The sequence below is a fragment of the Felis catus genome, chromosome D4 (assembly GCF_018350175.1).
Source record: "Felis catus isolate Fca126 chromosome D4, F.catus_Fca126_mat1.0, whole genome shotgun sequence".
NCBI lineage: Eukaryota > Metazoa > Chordata > Mammalia > Carnivora > Felidae > Felis > Felis catus.
In genome coordinates this window covers 70,597,051-70,616,577 of record NC_058380.1, presented here as the reverse complement: position 1 = coordinate 70,616,577, position 19,527 = coordinate 70,597,051, and the positions used below count along the sequence as shown (strand labels likewise).

General features: G+C 44.4%; 1 protein-coding gene across 14 annotated transcripts in view; it reads right to left on the bottom strand.

Moving 5' to 3' along the window:
* PALM2AKAP2 (PALM2 and AKAP2 fusion) overlaps nucleotides 1-19,527 on the bottom strand; it is a 488,279-nt gene that overhangs the window by 88,256 nt on the left and 380,496 nt on the right. The window lies entirely within an intron of this gene.

Below are 19,527 nucleotides of genomic sequence, written 5' to 3'. Positions count from 1 at the left end.
GTACTAAAGCTATGCAGACAAATAAAACAGATGACACCTATCTGCAGTTTTAATGAAACAAGATAAATCTTGGAAATGTATGCAGACAGACATATATTACTACCAGGCATAAGGCAATGTTGAATGAGTTAAGTTTTATATAAATGTCAGCTTCCTTTTTCTTAATCATTGAAAAGATCAAACAGAAAGGATTAGCCTATTGCTTTGGGGGGTAGAAAACTGAACGCAATCCTATGGAAAATGATGAAGATTTAGGATTTTCTCATTTTGTCTCCCAATTCTTTCTCCCCCCACCCAATCCCAACCCCAACTGCTCATGTCAACAGTTTTCTTTTAATGAAATGTGGTTAAGTTTGTACATTTTACCGACCGGCTTAAGCAACATATTTCTCTGCGTGTAGTGTTATGTTGGTTCAGAGACAATTTTTGATAAGAAAGGCTAGAAAAATCCAATAAAATGAATTAAAAATATGAACTAATGATAACTCACCCTTGGCTGTTTCCCTACCATTTGTTCACCGTCTGCATTATCTATAATGGTGAAAAAATTGCAAATAACCAAATTTTCTATTTACAATATTATAGATCTTGTATATTTATAAATGACTCATATGAAGCCTAAGGTTAAGCAAGCATTTAGTTAATAGCACTGTGAGCTCCAGAACACAGGTATTTCAAACAAACCGTAGAGATATACTTTTAACCAACACTTACCAGCAAGAAACTATGACAGTGCTACAAATCTTGAAAATATACCCATTTTCTATGCATCGGTGAGGCAGGGCAGTTATTACACAGAAGAGTTTCTAGCCTAAAAAATAATGGATCTTCAGTGAAAGAAAATGGGAAGAAGGAAGGGCTACAGAGGACCCATGTGTGTCCAACTGAGTAGTAACAGAAAGGGAGAAAGTGAACCTAACCATGAACTGTCACCATCAAAGGGTGGAACACATCCTGAAGGACCCTAAGGGGAGGTGAAGCTCAAGGAAGTAGAATGTTTTCAAGGTCAGAGAGCAGCTGTAATATTTAAGACAGTGTAAAGCCATAAGTGTGTTCCTCATTTCCTTGAGAAAAGAAAACAGTTATTTGGGATCTAACTATAATATCTGTAAGAATTATATTTTTATCCCCTATTACAGGTAGAGTAGTTTATTTACTTAGTGCCTATCAGACTCTAAATTTTAGGTTAAGCCACATGAAATTCCCAGTATTTGATTTTAACGTCTAAAAGTGGCCATTTCAGATGGGTTATACCTAATTCATTACCTCTAATGTCTAACTCTAACCTTGCCAGACGGGTATTATTATTCCCAGTTACAGATGGAGAAACAGATATAAAGAGGAAAAGTAATGTGTCCCGAGGTACCAACAGGCGCCATGTTGCAACCCCGGGTCTCACAGACCCCAGAGCCAATGGTCAGGAGCTTTCCTCTCCACAGCACAGCCTGGAGTCTTCTGGGTTAGTTCAGGTAGCTGAACATGTACTTAATGAAATACAGAGCTTAAGTCATCACATTTAGTCTATTAAGTTTTGAAACATATCTTATACCACTAGCCAGCTTATCACGTTGACCAAATTGCTCTACTACACTTATCTCAGTCTTCTGATCTGTAAAAATGAGAGGTTTGGACTAAAGGGTTGATGAGGTCCTTTTTCATTTTCTTAAGTTTGAATAATAATTACAAATATAATAAATGGAATTTTTAGTTTCTTAAAAAAATGATTACTTCAAAAATTATCATTGTTCTTTGAAAACTATCCAACCAACACAGAAAAGTTTAAACTAGAAGGAGAAAATCCTTCTAGACCCTCCCTTCTCCTCTAATTTTGGTAGCCTGTCTCCATGTGGAATTTTGCCAGATCCAAATGTGTGATATTCACTTAGCTTCTCTGAGGCTCAGTTTCTTCGTGTGCAAAACGAGTGGGTGACATCAGCTGAGCCTCCTCCCAGAGGAAGATTAATGTGTTCAAGTAGGTTAAAGTGTCTCCACAATAGGTTTGTGTGCAAGGTTTTCTATCGCTTTGCCTGGAGTTGTGATCACACGCTTCCTTCTCTGGAATTTGCCAGGTTGGTCATCAGGTGGGAAAGCCTGCCAACCCACTTCCTCCCCAGGGTCTCACTGGTAATTAGTGAGTTACCTCCTTCAGTGAGTCAGGACCATAAATGTTGGGCATCTTTGAGCTAATCAAATGATATTTAAAAAATGGAAACAGCCAACAGATGATGATTCAACCAAAATAAAAATTCTTATAAAACCATCTCTGACTCATGTTCACATCACTCTTGATAAATCGGACCAGGCGGAAGCCGGGCAGTGTGAGTGGACAGCTGGGGGTCACTTCATTGCAGCTCTACCTTGGCCTCATTTGTCCCCTCCAGGGACACAGCGTCAGTGAGGTTAATGGACTGTTTGGAAGTTGTCATTTCCTCAGTGCCCCCCTCCGCCATCATCTCAAGGCTTTAGAATTAAGTCAATAAGTAAATGCATACATCATTTCATTTTGGAGCTGACAGGGGCCCAGAAGATCATCTGGTAACTTACAACCCAAGAGCATAGTTGAAAACACAAGGTTCTGCACCAAAAGAATATGGAAGGGTTTAAATTAACGACGTTAATAAGCCACATACTAAAAATGCACCTGTCTCATGATCAAAGCATATTTCTCTTCTGTTCCTGGGACAAACAAATGTTTTAAAGTCAACTAAGAGACAATCACAAATAATATCTGTAGCTTTCAAAACACTTTACATGTCAACTCATTTGACCTGGAATGCTTGGGGGAGGGGAATTTACATTTATTTAAAACTACATAATTGAAAGTATGAAAAGAAAAACTTAATAAAGAGAGAAAGAAAATCTGCCAGCACTTTGGATTTGTTACTGCACATAATCCTTAATAGCAACAGCTAATCATAGGTATTATTAAACTCATTTTGCAGCTTACAAAGCTACAGCTTTGGGAGGCAGACTAGCTTGATCAAGTCATTGTGAGTTGCCCACCTTGGCAGGGCTCTTTCCCTACAACCTAGTCCTCTTAAAGACTGTAAACTTTGATTTCGATGAGTCTGTGGGTTACTCTACGGCTTTAGCCAAGAAAACATTTTTCAAATCAAGTCCGGCTGACATTGAAAAACGTCAGCTTCCTTCTTATACAATGTTGTCACTTCCGCAGTGTAGGATCCCTCCTTGGTGGGCAGTCCTACACTCTGCCAACCATGGGCTAATTATTTCAGGTACCTTGCTTACCCAGAAGTGAGAGCTAGCTGCTCTCTTGTAAGAGAGCTCCAGTCTTGTCCTCACTGGAGCCTGATATGCTACCAAGCCCGCTATAATACCTCTTAGTAAGTGCACCACTACCCATCTCCCTTATTTTCATGCAGTTCAGCTGACCCCTTAACAGGGGTAGGACAGAAATCTAATCAAGGAAAAAGGAAAAGAACAAAAGAGCAAAATAAGCCAAGTCAAATCTCTGGAGACTTTGTCCTATTTAACCAACCCATCACGAAAGCTTATTTGAGTAAAATGTACAACCCAAAAGGATTATACATTCCATGAAATTCTATCTGCCCCAAGTTCTGCTGATACTCAAAATTATGGCCTTACCAAAAAAAAAAAAAAGTTTGGGACGTAAACAAATACAAATCTCAACCCAACCTAGGGAAATGCTCACTTGCTAAATCCTCCCTGCTAACAGCCAGAGAAGTATTTCAACCACTGCTGGCTTGTCACTCTCAAGGGATTTTGGCAAAAAGAAAAGCATCCAAATTTGAATAGAGAAAATAAATCTCCAAGTTTTGTTTTCATTTCTGAGGACAAATATCAAAATACATTCAAAGGCAGCCCAGGATATCTTTCTTCGTCCACCCCAGCAGATCCAGCATACAAGAAATCCCTGACAAGAAGAGCTAACAGGAAGACGGCCTCCAGGAGGCATCTAGGAAGCCTAGGCACCTTGAGTTAAGCTAAGCAAACCTTCCAGGTCTGCAGTCAAGTGCAAACCACTCAGCTTTAACCAGGACTGTTGGGGAGGAGTGGGGGAAGGGGGTAGGTGGTGGCTAGGGGAGGTAGAGTCTTCATTATTACTAGTAAACAACAATACAAAACAATATGCCAAGGAAAGTTGAGACCTTGATATTTTTTTCTCTCTCACAATATTAACTTACAGTTTAGCAACAGTTAGGGTGGAGGAGGAAATCCCTATGTTCACACCCACCCCCCTCAAATGTCTTTTTTTTCCCCTTCAGAGGGCTGTGTACAATGCATTTAAAAAAATCCATTGTTGGGGCCAGAGAGACTGAGATGTTTTTTCTCCCGGCTAATAATGGATTCAATTGCCTTGAAGTGAATGAACTCCTGGGTAGGAAATACCAAGCAGACAAACAGGAATAGAGTAAGTAATGCACCATCCAGATGATACGTGTTAGATCTACATTTGAGAACACTTAAAGGGCACCCTCTAATAGAAAAACACTTCATTCAGCAAAACTATTTAGTTTTATTTTAATTTTAAAAAGTTTTCTCAGTTATTACTAGAAAAATGAGGGTGTTTCAATACTTCAGATTAAAGTAACCTATGAAATCTTTGACAGAACCGCCATGATAGCACTATCTACACGGGCAATGTCCTGGAGACCTACAGTTACCACTGGAACCTGGCTTCCTACTCTCTCTAATCTGAGAAAGAGAATTCTCTTGTCAGTTAGATGAAGGTTATCTACTAACAGTCATTCTCCTTCCTCATTCTATATCTTCCCGCTGATAAGAAAGCCAGGCCATATTGACTTTTACGATCAACTATCTGATAAAAACAAATGAAGAGCTTTTTCTCTATTTGATGATGAGGGTCTCCAAAATCCGTCACTGTATAGCTAAAACTACAATGCTAACCATGTTCTGGGCTCTCCGTTAAGCTCCCTACCTACATTTTCTTATTCAATCCCCTCAAGAACTCTAGGAAGAAAGTACTCTTACCTCCATTTTGCATATGAGGAAACTGCTGCTTACAAAGATCCAAAAACTCATCCAAGGCAACATGGATAACAAGTGAAAAAGCCAGGATTTGAGCTTGGGCTACCTACCTCCTCTGGAATCCGTGCTGTAAAGTATACTCTCTCCCACCCATCAGTTTTGCAAATCCACACCCATGTTCTTGTGACACATCTTGAACAGATATCTCATATTCTACACTTTTTGCACTGTGATTTACTCTTTCCTGTCTGTGCTTTGACACTTGCTAGAGATAGTGAACCCCCTCAATGTAAGGATTGGGGAGTTTCTTTGATCCCAGGACCTCACAGATGGGTCATATCTCTCAAAAACAATGGTGAGACAAAACATGGAAGCATCCCGGTGCCCACTGAGGGGTAAATGGATAAAGGAGTATCACTTATGAATATTAATAAAGGAAAAAAGTTCTGGGGCACCTGGGTGGCTCAGTTGGTTAAGTATCCGACTCTTGGTTTCAGCTCAAGTCATGATCTCACGGTTTGCGGGTTCGACCCACACGTCAGGATCTGCGCCGTCAGCCTGGGATTCTCTCTCTGCCTCTCTCTGCCCCTCCCCTGCTCGCTCGCGCTCTCTCTCTCTCTCTCTCAAAATAAATAAATAAATAAACTTAAAACAAAAAGGAAAGAAGTTCTGAGACATGTTACAATAATGGATGAACCTTGAAGACATGATACTAAGTGAAACAGCTAGTCAAAAAAAAGACAAATACCGAACGATTCCACTTACATGCGGTATCTAGAATAGTCAAACTAATAGAGCCAAAATGTTGAACAGTGGTTGCCAAGTGCTGGAAAGGGAGAAAAAATGGAGAGTTAGTGTTTAATGAGCAAAGAGTTTCAATTTTGCAAGACGAAAATGTTCCGTGGGTGGTGATATCACCACAATGTGAATGTACTCATTGCCACTAAATTGCACATTTAAAAAATGGTTAAGAGGATAAGTTTTATGTTATATGCATTTTACCACAGTTAACATTAAAAACAAACAAACCGGGGCAAGAAGAAAGAGCGTCCAGCACAGAGCTGCCTCGACATGTTTGTTGGGGCTGGAAGTCAGCTGCCGTCTCTGCATCAGGGAGCTGTCCCTCCACCAGGAAGTCATCCTGCTGGCGTGGCCCTGAAGTCCACTGACAAGGGTGAGCCGTTCAGGGCTGCTACCACTGTTTTCCACAGCCTTGCAACCACAGGTCACTCTCAGAACATGCCCTTTCTTTCTTTCCTTTTTTAAATTTTTGTTAACGTTTATTCATTTTTGAGAGACAGAGGGTGAGTAGGGGAGGGGCAGAGAGAGGCGGAGACACAGAATTCGAAGCAGGCTCCAGGCTCTGAGCTGTCAGCAAAGAGCCCAATGCGGGACTTGAACCCACAAACTGGGAGATCATGACCTGAGCCGAACGCTTAACTGACTGAGCCACCCAGGTGCCCAGAACATGGCGCCTTTCTGACAACCATCAAACTCTAAGAAGGAGTGTCTCTGAGACACTCCTCTTTCTGTCTCAGAGGCTGGGCCTCTGTTGGGCCCAGATATCTGGAGCTCTGAATGCCAGAGGCAAGTCTGGGCATCTGTCATCTCCCTTGTCATGGAGCCACTGTGGTAAAAATAAAAAGGGGGAGAGGTAGTTTCCACCTTGGAAATATGACAAGCCAGACTTACTTTGCAAAGGAAACAATACTGAGACACATGACACCTCGGGATTCCTATGATGACAGAGGTGTGGCACTTAAGGAGCTGCCCTCATCCCAGGGACAGAGAGCTGTCTGGACACAGCTCGGCTCATGTCCTTCTCTTCAAATCGCAGTTCACCACCCAGGCTTGTCTCACTGGGTGCTTTTTGAGGGAATGGACCACTTAGACCCATAAACACTCTCTGAGCCAGTTCACTATTGGGTGTTTAGGGCCTCTGTGTTCAAGACCTAGGCTGGTCTCAGAGGTCAGACAAGACCCGGAACTTCCCCCAAGGAAAGTGAACACATCCACTGCTGGACGATTCAACTTTACTTTTCTCCTTTGGCATTCAAAAATAGTTTCTCATGAACTTTTTATGAAGGGTGACAAATCCATTTTTTATTTCCGTCATTTGGATTTATCTTTTTACTATTTTTTAATTGGGCTTTTATTTAATTCCAGTATGTTAACATCCAGTGTTAATATTAGTTTCAGGGGTGCCTGGGTGGCTAAGTTGGTTCAGTGTCCAACTTCAGCTCAGGTCATGATCTCACAGTTGGTGGGTTCGAGCCCTTCGTCGGGCTCCGTGCCGACAGCTCAGAGCCTGGAGCCTGCTTCGGATTCTGTGTCTCCCTCTCTCTCTCTGCCCCTCTCCTGCTCATGCTCTCTCTCTCTCTCTCACAAAAATAAACATTGAATATTTTTTTTTAGTATTAGTTTCAGGTGCACAATAGAGTGATTCAACACTTCCATACATCACCCAATGCTCATCCCAAGTGCTCTCCTTAATCCCCATCGCCTATTTCACCCATCCCCCCACCCACCTCCACTCTGGTGACCATCGGTTTGTTCTCTAGAGTTCTTTTTGCAATTTTCTAACGAGCCGAAGTTTATACCAAGGAAATAAAATTTCTGCATTGATGATGGTGGTAAAATATATATAACATAAAATGTACCATCTTAACTACTTCACATCACTTTCTTGTGCAGCCATCTCCACCATCCATCCACAGAACCCTCCTCCTCTCGCAAAACTGAAACTCTACCTATTAAACACTAACTCCTCATTCTTCCTTCCCGCCAGCGCCTGGCAACCACCATTCTACTCCACGAACATTTTTGAGACCTTAATAAATGTCTTCTCTTTTTACTTCCTCCCCTCCTTAGGCAGGCAGCCAGACTTTTCACGTAAATGCTTGCTTTGGGGATCTGATGTGAAGGAGGCAAAGTTCTTCCTGGCTTTTGTAAAAAGTAAGCCATCAACAAGATTATGCAAGGCATTTTGGAAAGGGAAGGGTCCTCTCTCCCTCCACCTCTGGGTGTTTTCCTCGGCTCCCTGGAATTTCTTAGGGGAACTGGCAAGGTTTCAGAGAGCAGACTCCGGGCTCCAGGTACACAGACTGGTCAAGGATTCCTGTGGGCCCTCTGCACCTGCCCAGACTAGCAGAGAGCCTCAGACTTGGCCATGTGGACAGAAACAGTCGAAAGCAATGTAGACACGTCCCTGGAAATCACAGCTGAAACCAGTGTGGGCAGGTGTTGGGATGGCCTCCTTCCCACAACCTAGCACCTTCTAAAGCCTTAAACCTTGGATACAATCACAAGGTGGGCACGTCCCCCAAGTAACTGAGGTTATATTTTCTGTTAGCTGGACAGGTTGAGGACTTGGAGACAAAATTAAGTTAATTTATGTAAATTTTAAAATGCTGGGTTTTTTTTTTTTTTTTGCAAGCCTTTATTTATAGACTGAGATTCAGAACTTTAACCACTGTAAAAGGAGAGGGCTGGCTGAGCTTGTATTAAGCACTAAGAGGGCAGAATAAAGAGGGTAATGATTAAGAGACTGTCTATAAACGCCAGACCATAGGGATTCAAATCTAGCTTTGCCACCAGTGATGCGCTCTTGTTCTGTGTCTCCGTTTCTTCGTCTGTAACAAAGCAAAATGATAACGGTGCCTTCCCCGACAGGATGTTATGAGGGTCAAAGATGACAACACATACGTGGCACTTGAAAGAGGGCCCGACTTTCAACAAATATTCATTATCAGAAGCAACTGAAATCTACTTTGCGCTCAGAGTATCTGCTCTTACAGGAGACCCAACTCACTGAAGAAAAACAAAAACTTGAACTCTTTCAAAGTTATGCTCTTCAAAAAGAAGCTGGATCATAATTTGCGGGTGAAAACAGACCCGTGTTAAAGGTTCAAGGTTTTATTCAACTGTACATATACTCTATTATGTGTTCCTCCGATCGTAGAAAGTCTGTCCTTGGTTTGGATCCATTCTTCATAAAGCCCCAGCAATTGTTACTTTGTATTTGCCCGAGTATTTGCAGTAGCCAACTGTGTGATGATTTTTGCTAGCATTTTTCCAGGCCAATTTGGAAAGGTATCGTTTGTGGCAGAAAGAGTTCAGTGGAACTTGCGAGAGATGGCACATATGATCAAGCCCAAGAGGACCCTTGAGGAGTTGGGGAGATGTGATGAGGGTGAGAACATCTAGAGGGTGTAAGTTGGAGGGCAAAGTGGTGCCTCAGGGGACAGAGGCCTCTAAGGTTTTCTTTCTCTCATTTATATACCTTTAAGAGTGAGGTTAAAGACAAAAATTAGTCCTCTTACGATTTCCCAATTATTTTCTCAAAACAATGACTAGGAATCAATTACCAGGTGTCAAATCCCCCCTTTTTGTGACAAAACTGATAATCCTCCATAGGAGCTGCTCTCATGTTCTGACTCCCACTATTTCCTGGAACCCCCACCTTCCAGTTTAAAGCCCTCTGGAGCAGATCAGCTGGTCTGCTGGAAAAACACAGCCCTGGGAAGATACACTCCACGCTGGCCAGAGGCCCAGCACTCTGGCTTCTGCCCTGGCCTCTGGATCTCAGTGTTGGGGCTGGATGTTCTGCCTAGTCCACCAGCCACTCCCCACAGCCTCCTCCACTTTTATGGCCCCACCTTTTGTTTGCAAGGAATAATAAAGGTTATGAAAAGAGGGTACCCAGAAGTCGCAAAGAGGTTTTCTTCTCCTTGGAATGCCTTCATTATAAATCCAGTTTGGTTCTAAAGCTTATCTAGAACAATCTACTTCGTGGATAATGTGCCTGGGTGGCTCAGTCAGTTAAGCATCTGATTCTTGGTTTAGGCTCAGTTCATGATCTCAAGGTTCGTGAGTTTGAGCCCCACGTGGGGCTCTGTGCTGTCAGCGGGGAGCCTGCTTGGGATCCTGTCTCTCCCTCTCTCTCTCTGCCCCTCCCCTGCTCACTCCCTCTCTCTCAAAATAAACAAATAAGCTAAGAAAAAAAAGTACTGGAAAATGAATTTTATAATACCAACAATGAAAGAAAGCTGGAAAACACAATAGAACCTACAAAGAACTCTGTCTTCAAATTCTAGAGCTCAAGAAAAAGTTAAGTTGAATCAGAACAAAACAAGAAAGTAGGCGGAGACGTTTGTAGCAATCCTCTCAAGAGCAATCCTCTTCAAACTGAGGATGAATGGCAGGGATTCTTTCCTGGATATAATTTCACTTCAAAACTTTCTTCCCCCGTAATATACATCGGGCGTGCTGGTTTCACTTCCCACTTGTGATTCTGGTGGATTTTCAGCTTACAGAAGGAAGGAAGACAGAGAGAAAAGGCAGGAGGGAGACAGAGTGGCTGGAGGGGAGAGAGTTCCAGAGGTTCTGGGCCAGAATCTAAAGGGAGAGAGAAGGGAGAAGGGACAGAGGATAGATATTTAGCAGCGGAAGTGCCTGCAGCGTGGTGGAGCCAAAGGAGCTGAGCCAGAAAAGAGGCAGAGCCACAGATCCCAGGAGGCAGAGAGGAAAGGCCTAGGGAGGGAGGCCTTCATTTTTCCCCTTTCCTCCCCCAGCCTCCAGGTGGCATAGCTGACCCAACACAGTTTGCTTGGGAGCTGAAAAATAGGGCAGAGGCCTGGGCAAGTGAAACTAAAACACAAAAGGCACTGTTGCCAGGCAGGATGGCAAGGGGGTGGGGGGCCAGGGACCCAGTGGGGGGCAATCAGTACAGGGCTCTCGGATGTATTTCCACTGCTTCCTGGGTACCTTAGCCAGATGCTCTCAAAACTCTAATGGAAATCTTTTCATGTTGCAATCTAAACTCTTTGTCACTTTTCAAGTCCCAATATAAAGAATCACATCTGCATAGCACACTGCAATTTGTATCCTCTCATTTAAGATATGCTTGCTAAAGAGCTACGTGCATCTGAAGCTACGGAAACACGTCTACAGGGTGTGAATTCTAGACAGACAACGAGATTCGGGGTACCTCAACATCAGCACTCTGGATATTCTGGGGAGGGTAATTCTTCATGGTGGGCAGCTGTCCTGTGCACTGTAGGGTGTTTATCCCACTAGATTCTAGGAGCATCCTCCCCTCTCGCGGACCAAACTCTCAGGTTGAATCTGCTGATTCCAGTCTGGAAGCTTGGGTACTTTGCATAGGGTTGACTGCCAAACCTTCCTCCGCCAAATGGGGTAAGAGAGCTTCTCACACTATAATGTGCATACAGATTCTCGGGGATTTTGTTAAAATGCAGAATCTGATTCAGTAGGTCTGGGACGGGGCTCAGGATTCTCTCGTTTCAACAAGCTCCTGAGTAATGGCAAGGCCACAGGTCCCCAGACCACACTTCGAACAGCAAGGCCCCCAGAGCACTGGTTTAGTAACAGGAGGGAGCTGAGTGGGAGAAACAGGAGGACATCACGCAGCTGTGGGGCCCTTGGCTGGCTCCATAACTGCCAAGTGCATCAGTATCCTCACTTGAAAAATGGTGGCGATTGTAAGGAACAAGTAAGATGCTGGAGATAAAGCAACCAGTTTAGCATCTGACACTCAAAAAATGTTAATTCCCTTCCCCTTCCCTCTCAGCTCCTCCCAGCACCCCCAGCCTAGAAACCTCAGGATCGAGGTGTCCCTGGGGATTACAGGGACTTCCCTAGAAAACTAAATCCCATTCTCATTGATGCTCCCAGAGGGAGGGGCTTCTTCCCTTTTCATTCTTCTATTTTATACCCTCCATGCTGGTTATACTATAACATCTGTCATCCTTGGGAGGCTGTGAATTGTTTTGGTAATGAAGCATATGATGAAAAGAATATTTTAAAACAATGTACACATTGTGATTTCATGCAAAAGCAATGCCTCCCACACTTGGGGCCCATCTCTGTGCTGCATTTTAACACTGATTTGAACTTTTTTCTAAAGGAAAAATCATCCCCAAACAGGGATAATGACAGGCACCTTGGATATGATCTAAGTTGCCTATACGCTTTGATGGCTTTCCTCCCCAAATGAATGGATTCTGTTCATCTGGGATTGTGTCAGAGGAGAATGCCTGCTATCCTTTGCAAAGATAAAATGTTCGAATGCAAGATACTAATTTGCCAGGTTAAATACAGCCTTGGAATCACACAGCACATGGCACATGGACCTTGATTTTAATACACATACAGAGAGAGCTTTTGAATTCAGAGTTGTGAAGTACTTGAATTTTCTAGAAAATTAAGATTTATTCCTTTGGGAAAATCACTCGCCCGGCCCCTTTCGTAAAGAGGGCTCAACAATGGGTTTCTTTCTCTGTTTGTAGGGTGTATCACAAAACTTACATCAGGCACCGCTCCAAAGTGTTTCTGCTGAGCAAATGATGTCATGATAATGTAAGCCAATCCGGTCAGGGAGAGGGACTGAAAGCAGTCAGTTAACCGCCTACAGGAAAGTGTGGTTTGGCCTTTCTAGAACCTTCTGCACACACTTCACCCAGGTGTGGGGCTTGGGTAGGCCCCCAGAGATCTGCATTTGAGGCAGTTAACTGGGTGGAAGGAAAGGCAGGTCAGTGTCCCTTCCTCTCCCCTGCCCAGGGCGGGGCTTTCCCCGGATCTGCAGGGCTGGTTTCTGCTACAGGACAGTGGCTCAGTCCTGGCCTCACGGTTCACTATAGACACGCTGTGAAGATCATGGCCTACAGACAGGATGGCCACCTAGGGAACCCTTCTCTTCACAGTGCTCAGTGTGATGTCAGTGGTAGCCCCCCAACCCACACCCCTCTGACAAAAGACTATAAACCTGGAAGGCCTGGGAAATGTCTCCTCGAAACTTGACAAACCCCGGGGCACGCTAAGCACCAGGCAGAAACCTCCAGAGGGTTGGCCTCTTCTGACAACCCAGGAAAAACCGCTCCAACATCACAGTTTATCCTTGCCCTGCACAGTAATAACCCTCCTCAAGGTCTCCTCACTAACGCATGTGCGAAGCAATAACATACAACCTTTTGTAGTTCAAAGAGAGGTTAATGCTTCTGGACTGGCATTTTTTTAATCTTTATATATGGACTCGATTTCTCGTCCATCCTATAAAAGAGATCAGGGGTTTAGGGGCCCTACAGGGCAGAAAGCTCAAGCAGAAGCCACAGACCTTTTTGAAGCAGTTCTAGGATCGCCTCTGGGTTGGAGCAGTGAAATCAGTCAAGACCTGAGGCAGACAGGTCAGTGTATCTGCTTATTTAAGAATTTCACTGGGGGTGCGCCTGGGTGGCTCAGTTGGGTAAGCATCTGACTTCGGCTCAGGTCATGATCTCGCGGTTCATGAGTTCGAACCTGGTGCTGGGCTCTGTGCTGACAGCTCAGAGCCTGGAGCCTGCTTCGGATTCTGTCTGTCTCTCTCTCTCTCTCTCTCTCTCTCTCTGCCCCTCCCCCACTCATGCTCTGTCCGTCTGTCTGTCTCTCAAAGATAAACATTAAAAAATATTAAAAAAAAAAAAAAAAAAGAACTTCACTAGGGACCTGGGCCAGGGCACATTCCCCTCTCTCCTAAGTTACTACTCTTGTGGGGTGCTGGGGAGGTATCTGTATCCTCTGCAGGCTTGTGTCCCAATGCAATCAATTCTCAGGCTTTATTTGGCATCCCAGAAGAGTTGGTTTAAAAGGCAGCATCCAGAACAAAATAAACAAAAGGCTGTATCCAGGCCCCTCTTAAGTGGGTGATCCTGTCTGTGCCAGAGCCCAGGAATCCCTACATAGACACTAGTATGACTAGACTGCACGTCCAGATATGCTGCCCAAGTGAACAGGGCAGATTCCCAGGAAATTGGGTCTTCAGTGTAGGACTAGATACACCAGTGGATCAGTGGACATGAGTTGGATGGTCCCCCTTTTGTGGGACATTTTAAGAGGGGGATTTCCCTCCCGCAGACAATGACTAAAAAGAAAACTTCACGGAGGCATTGCAAACAGGGTCAGGAGCTACAATGTTCCGCTTTTTAAATCATATTGCTTGTGAATCCCCAGCTACTTTTTCTAACCGCCTCACTTCCTTAAAGGTACAGGCTCGTGCTAGTCCAGACCCCAGTCCTCGCTGGCACAGAGGATTGATTCGGTGGAGAGCTTTGGGCCAAGGCTGGAGGCTGGTGTGTATAAAAGAATGATTTGTAACACTTAAGAATTTATTCAAAGTAATGTGCTACTTAATAATTCATCCAGCCTGCAAAATCTACGGCAAATCTGTGAAATTAAATGGTAAAACATAAAAGGATTGGATTAACGAGGCTTCTCAGGCTCTTCTGAAAACCGTTTTCATTTTAATCCTGGCTGCACATCTTTACTTAATATATTAATCCCTGTTCCCATCTTAGTGACAGAGTAAACTCATTAGAGCCGGCAAAGAATCTTGCACGAGTTTCGGAAGGGAGGTCCCACTGACATCCATCACACTACGGGTCACTGAGTGAGCTTAAAGCCCAGGATTAGGGTCCTGAAAATTTGGGTCCGTTTGTCCGATGAGGAACAATTTCTGACTCACTCAAAGCATAAAGAGGAAGCAAGTAAAGAAAAATGGAAGAAGCCGTGATAGTGCGAGTGCTGTGGGGGCAATGGGAGAAGAAGGATGTCAGCCAGACTCCCCCAAGTCAAAAGGGGGCTGGCCAGTGAAGGTGACGTTAGGTTTGCAGAATCTCTGTGCTCAACCCTTTTCCATCTGATCAGTGTGAAGGATGAACAATTGACCTGCCACAAATTGCTGGAATTTTAAAAATTAACTTTAAAAACCATTTATTTGCATCTACCATAAACATGAAAAGAGATTTTAGGGTACCTGGTTGACTCAGTCAGCAGAGCATGAGATTCTTGATCTCAGGGTTGTGAGTTCAAGCTCCATGTTGGGTGTAGAGATTACTTAAAAAAAATTTTTTTTAATGTTGATGTTTATTTTTATGTTTATAAACATAAAATATAACAAAGATATAAACATATAAAAATGTTCATTTTTGAGAGAGAGAGAGAGAGAGAGAGAGAGACAGAGAATGAGCAAGGGAGGGTCAGAGAGGGAAGGAGACACAGAATCCGAAACAGGCTCCAGGCTCTGAGCTGTCGGCAGAGAACCCGACGCGGGGCTCGAACTCACGAACCCTGAGATCATGACCTGAGCTGAAGTCGGACGCTTAACCGGCTGAGCCACCCAGGTGCCCAGGGTGTAGCGATTACTTAAATAAATAAATATATCTTAAGAAAAAAAGATGAAAAGAGATTTTAACTTAAGAAATACAATACATGCAAGGTGCTTCCATATATCTCATTGAACACAAGTTTTCAAACAGGCAGGTTTTGGTATTCCCATTTTTGTAGGTGAGGGAACTGAGATTCCATTTAAGTGGTGTGCCCAAGATCTTACAGAGAACTTGGCCCAGGTGTTACTGTGTTTTGGCCCCGCCATGGTTCTGGATAACTTGGGCATCACACTATCTGCAGACCTCTGCTCACTCAGGCTGCTCCAGTCAAGCAGCAAAACCCACCAGAAAAGTCCTGCCCACCCCTAAGGAAGCAAAAGGTCAAAGGACAATGACATTCTTCACAGTGTCCTGCAGCTCCCCCCACTTCCCTGGCATTCACCCCACGACCCCCTCAACCAGGACACGTATCTCCAAGACTTAAAGGATGAAACAAAAACACCCAACTCCTCAAACCCACTTGAGGGAAGCTCCTTCATCTCACCTCCCATCCCTGGGGAAAATGAGCAGCATTCCGCCACCTTCTCCGGCTGCGCGGCACATTTGGTCACCCTGAGACCCCAACCGAGAGGGGAGCAATGTCAGTTACACATCCCTTGCTTCCACTTGACTGTACCCCCCAAGGCCTGGGAGAACTGGTGCGCCTGGATTTCAGAGGCAGATACCAAAGGGGAAAGAGGTAGACGGGCCCACGGATGCCCTCAGGCCCTTCCCCCATGCTGCCTGTCCTCTCTTGCACCTCCCCAATCTCAGAATTCACTTCAACAGGTAAAGAGAACCCTGGGCCGAACCCTGGAGAAAGTGCATCTTGCTGTACGGTAGGCGATGGAAAAGTCATGATTAATTCATTTCTCTGGCGCTCAACCTTCCAGGGAGTGGGGCAAAGAACAGAAATGATATTTGTACTGGGATCTGTTTTCTCAAAAGCCGGTCTCCAGAGGCCGTCCTGGAGTGGATTCCACAATTACACTGTGCGCTCCTACACATCTTAATTTTTATCTGTGCTGACATCACGCAGAGACTACAAAGTCCTAAATTGTCGATGGACAGACAACAATATAGTCACCACAGTAAACTCACCAAGGCAAAGCCAAGCAAGGTAGCCCTTCATTTTACCCCTTAGATACACACTTGTATCACCAACAGTTGAAACGCATTTTTAAAACTCAGGTTTAAACTTATATTACTTAATGTAATTCATTTCTTAAGTATTCTAGTTAATCAAGTGCTAGTGACAATCACATACCCAAACTCTATAATTTTCTCTTTGAGCAAAATAGTGGATTTCATATTGAAATAGAGATGATTTTGACTCTCCTGTAATAATACATTCCTGACAAACATGTTTGAAGGGCAAAGGTCCAAAACTTAAATGGTGGTCTTTTTTTTTTTTTTTCCAATTTTTAATTAATTTTTTTGAGGGAGAGCTCAAGCGGGGTAGGGGCAGAGAGAGAGGGGACAGAGGATCCGAAGTAGGCTCTGCACTGATGGCCGAGAGTCCCATGTGGGGCTCCAACTCACAGACGGTGAAATCATGACCTGAGCTGAAGTTGGAGCTCAACCGATGGGGTCACCCAGGTACGCCTCCTTTTTTTTTTTTTTTTTTTTAAGTAACAGTGGACTTATATGTTCTTAGAAGGGGATTACCTTACAAAGAGCATGAATCTCATCATGGATCATGGAGGCACTGCCACCCTCATGCCCAAGCCACTCAACGTGCTAATGGGTAAGGTGGGTGCCAGTGAGAAGACCCCCCCAAACTTAACCTTTTTTAGCTTCATAGAAAATCTATCCATGGGTGTAGAGTTTACACAGTATAAAGAAAATGATGATGTTTTCCAGCAAAACTTACTAAAATTGTTGAACTTAAAGTTGTTTCGTTTTTCAGTAAAATTTACTAAAATTATTGATAAGTACATTAATTAATTTGTTCAAATTTCCAATAGGTAGTACAGAATCCCTGATCAATCATCTAAGCAAATGATGACTCAAGATCATTTCTCAAGATCAAAGAACAGCCATTTTAGAGGCCAAGTCAAGATTGATCATCAATTCTACCAGCTTCAAGAAATGTATAAAATTAAAGAATAGAACTAAACATCACCCTTTTGGTCTTTAGAAGTAAATTTCAACATGTCCCTCTTTCACCTGTTTCAATTATTAAAACTCCTCAACACAACTTCCATGCAAACTCAATTTCATTTTTATTTGAAACATTTCTCACTATCTTAATAAATAGAGACTTGTAGGGGCGCCTGGGTGGCTCAGTTGGTTGAGAGCCAACTTTGGCTCAGGTCATGATCTCGTGGTTCATGAGTTTGAGCCCAGTGCTGGGCTCTGTGCTGACAGCTTAGAGCCTGCAGCCTACTTTCTGATTCTGTCTCCTTCTTTCTCTGCCCCTCCTCTGCTGGTACTCTTTCTCTCTCAAAAATAAAATAAAATAAAAACCATTAAAAAAAAAAAAAACCCAGAGACTTGTAATAGCATCCGTGATAGAAATCTGAGACATGGATGCTTTAGGAGTCCACCAAATCTATAAAGAGGATATCTAGACAATAATTCTAATAATTAACTAGAAAATCTAGGGTGATCACATTTTTAAAAGTAATATTTAATAGTGCTATACTAAAATATTGATAAGTTTTAGTCGTAGAACAACCAATGGCTCATACTACCCCCCTCCTTACTTGATAAGAAGTTAAGACAACCTGCTTCATCTCATGAGCCTGAAATCCTGAGGTTCCTGAGAACGAGCCACTTATGGAAGTGAAATAATCTGACTACACTACCCTGAACTGTGTAGGCAGGAAGCCTTGCCAACCGTCATGCCAGAACTATGAGATAATGGGTATTTCAAAATGTCTGTCCCATCTCAGAACCCAGTCACCCGCTCCCACCGGCACCTCAGCATCCCCGAAAGAAACTGAAGTGAACTTTGGTGCCAGAGAAACATCTCGACACCTAACTTGCAGTCCACTAGGGAAGATGCTGGGAGACCCGAGGAGGGTTACTTTCATTTTTCTTGGCTCCTGACTAATGGTATTGGTGTAGCCCCAAATAATTGCAGGACCTACCTGACCCATGTTGTGCCCACTCAAAGGAGAAAGCGCCCTCTGAGCAAAGAGCCAGTGTCAAAACTGGGCAGGAGAAAGCTGGCAGTGGACAGCCGTTTAGAAGATGTGTTAGGGCAAGTTTTAATTCTTAAAGGGCTTTACGTTTAAACAGAGAAAGTAAACTCCTTACTCTGAAATTTTATTGATCAGGCTTGGGGATGGTGCCAGGTGGGAGGAAAGAGACAATATTTAATGAAATTAGGACCATTTCCAGGAAGAAAAGTGTGACGCTTAAGCGAAACTCTCTTGAATTAGAACAAAACCAAGAAAAACCAACGTCCTGGGATCACAGTGGTGCCTGGTGGCCTCCAGATGCCTGGCAACATGTGAAGATGGAAGACTGCTTCCCCTGTGAACTTGTTAGCAGCTTCAGAGATGCACCATGTAGAGATGTATAGGTAAGTGTGTGTATGTGTGAGATCTCTTTTCAAAGAGAAATACATTTGGGGGGGGGGGGCGGCGGGGCGGGGGAAAGAGGCTTGCCTACATTAATGGCTCTGCACTTAAAACTGCTACAGAGAAGGGTAAAGATTTGTCAAAGTCTGACCACACAGCCTATCACAGCCAAATCAATGCTGCCCCACGCAACTGGCTTGAACGGGTCTGGAGAGACAACCCACGGCCTCTCAAAATGAGTCATCGCCCTTCGCGACGCCCCCGTTTTGCGGATTAGGGAAAGGTCCCCAAGGCTGGCGAGCGTCTGCCATGAGGGCCAGGAGCTCAGTAACCCGCTGCCTGTTCTGCTCCCTGCCTGGCTCCCCACTGCGCGCAGCCGCCCCTTAGCCGGCAATGCTCACGGCCACCCGCGCCGCCGCTCCCAGGCCCGCCCGCCTTCCTCCGCCGGGTCCCGGGCTCCCAGCTCTCACGGACTTCGATTCAGTCCCTCGTCCTCCAGTACGCTTCTCCAGAATTTCTCAGGGCCGCCAGGATCTCCTCGCTCCCATCCCTGAGCTCACGCTGCCTCCACCCAGATTACAGGCACAGTTTGCCCAGCGAGCACCACCGCGACCAGCCCCTTCCACTCCCCAAACTGTCTCCACGAAGGGCCCAAAGAGAGGTACCCTCCGCTTTATCCAGGATAAAACACCGGGTCCTAACAGCTGGGGTCTCAGCCACAGGCCAAACTTCGAGGCTCAGCGCGTACTCCGGGCGTCCCTGCACAGAAAGGCTGCATGGTCTCCGGAGTGTGCAGCTCCCAGACCCAGTCCGCGAGGCTCCGGCTG